General features: G+C 39.1%; 1 protein-coding gene across 1 annotated transcript in view; it reads right to left on the bottom strand.

Annotated features, from left to right (window-relative positions):
* Positions 1–6998, bottom strand: part of ZRANB1 (zinc finger RANBP2-type containing 1) — a 31600-nt gene extending 24602 nt beyond the window's left edge. The window contains exon 1 of the mRNA XM_072424381.1: positions 6852–6998. The gene's annotated coding sequence lies outside the window, so the exon portion shown is untranslated. The remainder of the gene's footprint in view (positions 1–6851) is intronic.
* Positions 6999–7780: the final 782 nt, after the last annotated feature.

The following is a 7780-nucleotide window of genomic DNA, read 5'->3' on the forward strand; positions in this document are numbered from 1 at the left end:
AATGGTCTGCTCTTCAATTCCATAGCTACCTCACAACCTTCAGTGTATGGAAAGGTTCACTTCTAATAATGTTAAAGCAACAAGCTCTCCCCCAGACTTGGTCTGGCACAGAGACACAACAGCAATCTAGAAAATCTGAGTGAGTTAGAATTCTTGGACCCAGTTTTATGCAAGTGATTTTAATAATTTAAAATCAAAACAGAAGCAGGAAATCAGCAGGAATGGGACTGCAGCAACCAGGGTTTCCTTATAAAAGGAAGCAAAGAAAAACCAACATTTTAAGGTTGCAAAGAATACCGTGAACTGCAGTTCTTATTGATCGCTGGAGAAGGAAGCCTTCTAAAAACAGCAGGTTCCTAAGGTCCTCAGACAGATTTTGGTTTATGAGAAATTCCTGCTTTGTAAAGATATAGCAAAACTCCCCCCAAAAAAAGTGGGGGGAGAAAAGTTATTTGTAAAAGCTAAAGAATAACCATAACCAGTAAAAAAAAAAAAATCAACATTGAAAGCACCTAAATTGGACCATTTATAGGCTTAAGCACATCAAGTTCTTCTCCATCATACAGTGCACAGACTTGGCATTCCATGGCAGCAATGTTTGTTTTCTATACAATTCATTTTTTTTAGTACATGTCCTCTATCTGACAAATTCAACCAAGGATTGGGGCGCTTGCTAAGGGCTGCTTGAGAAATGTAAAATAAACCCTTTACATAGATGGCTGGTGTAGAAGTTTCTGCTAACTCAGGTGGTCAGTTAGAACAATGCGTCTTACCTTAGGGATCAATGGGGAGCATGCCTTCATAGATACCTGAAAAGATATTTGGTGTCAGATAACTTATCAGAGGGAGAAAAACTATCATTTCTCAAGCAACCCACAGCTAGCTCTGGAGGAATCGCAGGGTTCCACCAAACCCTGGTTGAAAATATCTGTTAGGTATCTTTAACAAAAAGGTGAATTGCAAAGAAAAAAAAACCCATTGCTGCCATTGAATGCCAAGCCTGTTCACTGTATAACGAATGAGGTACTTTATGTGCTTGAGACTATATTAAGTGTGGGTATGGTTTGACTTTAAGGTGAAGGCAGGTAAGGCAGACAAGTGGTACTTACGTTGCCACAACACCTGATAAGAGGAAACTAAGGAATTTTACAAATATGCCCTTTGAAGAGAACGTATACAAAACTTGGTTAATTTCAGAAAAGTTTATTAGCTGAATTATATTTAGATTTGAGTGCATCAATATCTTGAACTGACCAACTAAAAGCAGTGCGTTCTCTTTGTTAATCTCGTTTTAGTACTTCACATAACCGATTATGGTCACACAAAAGGTTGCACGCATGTGAAGTCAGAATAGCACACAACAAAACTCACAATTGATGTGCGTCATCATAATGAAGAAATCATTCTTGATGTTCATTATGCGACATCTACACAGAATCAGTGTGCAGCAAACAGTGCAATTCTGTATTCTGCTTAACAAACATTGACCAGCGTAAGTCGCTTACACTATCGTACTTATTGCCCGGAGACAAAACACAAAACAAGGTTCGGCAAACAGTGTTGCTGCCCTCCTCCTGTAAATATACAGGAGACCACTTGACCAGGACCACTGCTGGGTGTATGCAGGATCTAGATGAACAATTATTGTCATGTGCCTACGAGTAATTCTAAGATAATCATACACAGATCTGTGATTGAGTTGGCTACAAGCGATTGCAAACAGGCAATTCACCAGTTAAAAAATTAAGTAAGAAGCACACTGTATTGTTCCATACTTTCCAATTGACTAAAATATGTATGGAAAATAGGATACAATGTAAATGATGTATAAATATTTACTCATTGTGCTTTCTGTCTGCTTCATGTGCCAAGTAGACTACAGTTCCATACGATTTGTGTCTGTGATCATCTTAGTAATTATCATCAATTACCAGTGCCTCCATTATTTGTATCAGGCAGCCCGCTATCCTTCACTGTAACCAATCTGTCAGCAGTTCTGAAAATGAGCCTAGGAGACTTCCATGTCATTCAATAGCACTTCCCAGTTCTCGGGAATAGTTAATAAACAGAAAAAGACATTGCTATATTACCTAAAATTGTACCTTACCTTTAGAGCTGGTAATCAGCAACCACTTTGGCTATGATTTGCATGTCCTACAGATCCATAAATATTTTCTAAGGCAATTTAGCTAAACCATGAATTTCTCTAAGAAAAAAAAAAAATACTGGCGTGCTATATGATCTGCTGTAGCTATTGCAAAAAAATTGCTTGTAAATCCTTAAAACGCAATTGCAACTGCTGACCTCCAGGTACAGCTACAGGCATTTTTCTTGGCTTTATTAAACACTTGAAAACCACTTTGAGGGTTCCATTTGTCATGCACAGGAAATGGAGAAGTTTAGGAAGCAGAAACACGTAATGTATCCTTCTAAATACATCTAAAACATTTCGACAGATCAGAAAGAAGTGTTTAAAAGTGCAAGGAAGTTGTCTGGAAAGTATTTCCACTCAAGTTTATAGGTGTCGAAGTAAAAAATATATAAAAAAGTATCAAAACTTTAGTTGTTACATAACCCTATTATAGGCTGCTGAACTCAATGTCATGAAGAACCTTCTGTCATAAATTCCCTTCTTGGAAATTGTAATTTGTAGACAACTCTTCCTGCAAGCAGAACCATCAAAATAAATCTGCAATCTAAATTTTCCAAGTATGATAATGCACAAGTATTACATTTATTGTTCAAGGCAAAGATAACAAAAAAAATAAAAGACAAGCGTCTGGACAATCCCAGTGCTACTAGAGAAAGAACGAAGAAGTTCTGCAGCCAACATTCAAAGGTTCAGATACTGAATTATAAGCACAAGGAGAAGGAATACAGCCACAATCTTTATTTACTCATCATTTCTATGCTGTCCACACACCTGATCTCCTTTCATCCTTGCCGCATCTTCAGGCAAAATACACAGGATTACCGGTACTACATATCCCATCGTCATGTGGTTTTCCTGGAAAACAGACTGGAGATCTTATCTCCGTAAAGACCCGAGCAGAGGTGTGAGACTTAGAAATGTTGCCTACGTTACATAAAAGGGAACATCGCATTCACCGTTTCCCCCATAATGCGAGTATTTTAGCATTGGGGGAACTTTGCCTGAAGTAAAACAAATGTAATAGGCACTTGACCCAGTGAGTAATCTATATGCGCCTGCAGTAATACTACTTAAAGTATTAAACATTCATTATCTTTTTTTTCCACTTTGAGTCTGCCAAAGTAAGTGAAAGTTTAAGATATCATTCATTAATTTGCTCCAAAAACACTGACTTTTTCAGGTCTGGAAAAACCTTCATGCCCGGGGCCTCTTAGCGCTGCTTCTTCAAACGTCTGCTGAGGGAGGGCACATTATAACAATAGGCTGCAAATAGATTGCTATCTAAAGGTATTTCTGTACTATGGCCTTACTAGTGTCACCCAGTCATTCAAGTATGCCCAAATGAAGCCAGACTTCTATAATATGAGCCCTAAAGCAAAGCCGAGAGGCCACAACACACAAAGACGTTATGTCACATCAGTGTGGCTACATTTAGCTTCCGGGGCACCATGCAATGTAGTTCACCCTGAAAAAGATCAAAAGTAGCAGTTACAAACTTTTTAAAAAGTTGATCTTGTTGAAATAAAGGCCTGTGAAAGAAAAATGACAAAAGTATTATTAGGAAGTATGCTATTGTTGTTTGGGTTTGATTCCACTTTATAAAACTGTTGCAAAGAACCAGCAACGATGAAAGCACATCTAAAACTAAAAACAAAAAAGTCATTGCATTCATCCTTTGTCACTATGGTGCAAGGGGGAAAAAATCCACTATATATGAAGATTGCTAACATAGGTGTCCTTAGGTGTCCTTTAAATGTACCACTTTCACCTGTTTTAATAATTGACAATAAAATCCTAACCACAAGTAAACTCATTGCAATATTCAGAGCAGCCTGCCGACTTATCAGAAATCCATCTGTGGCACAGCTGGCATGAAGGGGATCAGCTGCAGTTACCTCTACAGATTTCATGCAGCTTACTAGGCCCTGAAGGATTATTAACTCCTAGGAGTCCAAACACCACATCAAAAGAAAAGGGCACAACGGGCATATGACTATTAAATGTATACAGGTGACAACAAAACTACCCAAAACAGCCAGCTCAAGGTGCCAATAAAATGGAAATGTTTATTCGGTTCACCCAGATCTAGTCTTGAGAACCCTTAGTGCAGGGGTGCCCAACAGGTGAATCGCAATCTACCGGTAGATGGCAAAGGCAATGTGGGTAGATAGCGGAGCCCTGCCTTTCAAAATAAACTCTACCGCGCACAGGAAGTAAGTCCAAGTTTTCATAGTCGGTAGATCATTTTGACTTGGTCATTTTAAAAGTAGCTCGCAAGCCAAAAAAAGTGTGGGCACCCTTGTCCCAGCGGTTAAAGCGGTTTTCTGTGCGGTCCGCTAAAGATTCTGGAGGAGGTGTCAAGTGAAAGCACAATATAACTACCGATAGGTATCTGTGTCTAAGGCCCCGAATGTTTTTTTAAGCTGGGTGGCGGACACTGTATTGTGACCCAAGTCTTCAGTAACCACAAAAAACAGCCGAATGGCTGCTGAAAAGTGCTGGGTGGTGCGCCTGGCTAAAAGGGGCTGGGGAGAAGCCAAAGTTGGATAGGATACAACAGCTGAAATGGTTGTTTTAAAATGAAGAAGACCCAGACATCTATGTAAGTAAAGCTTACTAACCTGTGATGGATGCATGAATATCCTAGGAGGCTGCAGATTTTCATGTAAGAGGCTAAAAATGAAATAAAACTATTTATATAAAAAAATCATATCTTTAGAAAATGTGTAAGGGAGGGAAGGAGAATTTCCAAAACTACAACAAATGAAGCACAGTTGGTTCGGTGGCTTGCACTCTATCCAAGTATACCACATTTTAATCTGGATCAGCACCTGATCTAGAACAAGGGTGTCAAACTCAATATAGTGGGCTAAAATTAAAAACTTAAACAAAGTCGCGGGCCAAACATGAAACTGAAATAGCACCGCTACTACAATTCCCTGCATCTATAAAACAGTCCAATATAGAGCCACACATAGGCAGAGAGGCCGCTGGTCTACAGGCACGAGCGATGCCAGGAATTGTAGTAGCGGCGCTATTTCAATGCAGGGGCGGGCCAGGTGCAGTTTAAATTTAGGATTCCTTTGGGGGTCAAAAAGAGTTTGACACCCCTGACCCAGAAAGAGTTTGATGCTCCCGTGTTTAAGTAGGTTTTCTCCGGGCACTTCTGTTTCCTCCCACATCTCAAAAACATGCAGTTGGGTTAATTGGCTGCCTCTCCAAATTGGCCTTAGGTTTTGGTAATGACATATCACCATGGTAGGGATATTAAGATTGTGAGCCCCTCTTGAGGAACAGTTAGTTATACGACAATGGACTTTTTTTTTTAAGTGCTGCATAATATGACAAGTTAGTAATTTTAACTACAATCAATGTCACAAGATCTGCTCCAACTGGTCCAGCAAAATAAATAAAAAAATTAAGATGCAGCAACCTTTACATGCACATAGAAATGGCACGTAAAAACAAACGAAATTACATTTTGCTTTTGTGAGGAGAGGTAAAGTATCCACCCCCAAGGCAATATCCCTAAATTACCTTAAGGAGCTACCCCATGGTCTGGCATTGCATTATAAAACATGCAGGACTAAATATACACTTGTACATCATCAAGACTTAATTTCTCCTGGAACGCTTATTATTTGTGCTTCTATATTCGCACAAGGGAAGTGATTATGTTCTTGGCCCTTTATATTTCCAAGTTTTATTACCCACACATATTAGTGCCAGTGTCTACTGGACCAAACTGCTGGCTGCTATACAATCTGTGATGGACTGGAGATGATTTCACTCTCAAAACTTAAAGCTGTATTTCCAGAGAACAGTGAATTGTTTATTATTTATCACACAAAGTAATATTGTGATGCCGTGATCTACACTAGAATATTAATTCTTTATCCAGATTTTATACCATCGTTAAGCCATTGGGGATAAATGCATAAAAGCTCCCAAAGTTGTAGATAGTTCTGAACAACAAACCAAGTTGTTGACATCTGGTGTATGCATTGCAGTTGCATTTATTATTGCCTGCACATCTGACTCCAACATTCACCTATATCTGAAGTTTAAAATATTTACAACACATGAACTTCTGACCCTTTTAAAGCACTTTAGAACAATTCAGAGAAAACAATTATGAACTTGGAATAAGTTCCAAACATTGGCAAAAGGTCAACAAGTACTCTTGCTTTCATCAGACAAGTCTGGAGAGCTACACATTCTATTCACTAAAATAGCTAAAGCATTTGGTAAGCTTGTTAACTCATGACATGAAAAATAATGAAGTTCTACAAAAAAATAAACCAATGTTTTTATTGATGTATCTCCACCAGACGCCTTGACTTCCAATGCAAACATGAGAGGAAGTTTCAATAACGGGTGTAAGCTGCAGACCCAACATCCACCTACTAGATTGTAAGCTCTTCTGGGCAGGGTCCTCTCCTCTTGTATCACTGTATGTATTAGTCCGTCATTTGCAACCCCTATTTAATGTACAGCGCTGCGTAATGTTTGCGCTATATAAATCCTGTTTTATATGAATAAATAATAACATTTCAGACTTCATCTTCAGCTTTGTAATTGGTACTTCAAATGTTATTTTTCAGCTATATGAAAACAGTTTTACATGTTAACTTTCCACTCTGCTTTTATCTGGTGCACACCAAGGTAGCTTATAGGAGACACACAGAATCTCTCTTACCCAATCACAATTATCGGTCCAAGGGGCAGCCTGAACCTTCTTTATGCCGAACACCTAAAGGGGGCGCAAGAGGCATCGTTTTGGTGTTTGGCACGATCCAACCTGGGAACACACCTTAGAAGGGGATGCACTGCCCAATTAGAAATCCAAACAGTCACTGCCATTTTGACTTAGGCTTTATTATCTGTGAAAAAAAATATTACAATTTTTTTGGAAATGTTACTAGCTGCATCGATGCATCCAAATGCATACAGAACCCAACGAGAGCAAGTGATATCCGTCACACTTCCTTATTGAAGGAATATACAAGAAGTTCATCCGCGGCTGTGAATCAAGGTCAAGTGCAATGACAGGAGAAGCAGCTTTTCAATGTCACAGTAAACCGTTCATAACAAATGACTATTCCGCTCGCTGCATTTTACATTGAATATTGCACTGCTGGTCAACCTTTCTAAATCCAAATGAAATTTGGAAATGTACTAGCACATTTTAATAAACATGGGCTTCAGAAAAAAAGGGTCACGTTCAATAATTTAGACCCTGAAATAGGCACCACTATCCTGTACAAGGATGCGGCGCCCGAGCGATGGAAACACAAGCCGGCAGCGACAAGTTGTTCTAAGATCAAGTTTGTTTCTCAGAATTCCTGCTCTGGGGACAGGCATCTCTCTACAGTTGTCATCTGCTGATCACATGAGCTGGAGAATAAATTCTCATCCTTTGAAACGCATTGAAATCCACATTACTACCCACTCTTTTATATTGGATCAAAGCTAACTTTAAGCTACTGGGCCGTTATAAAAAACATCTAAAAAGCCACACATACCGTAGTACAAAGGATTTCCTATATGAGAGGATCGATGAGACAATCACCTTTAGAGCTCTGCACCAACTTCTAATCAGATATATCACCGTGTCAAGAGATTTGT

The sequence above is a fragment of the Pyxicephalus adspersus genome, chromosome 10 (assembly GCF_032062135.1).
Source record: "Pyxicephalus adspersus chromosome 10, UCB_Pads_2.0, whole genome shotgun sequence".
NCBI classification, from domain to species: domain Eukaryota; kingdom Metazoa; phylum Chordata; class Amphibia; order Anura; family Pyxicephalidae; genus Pyxicephalus; species Pyxicephalus adspersus.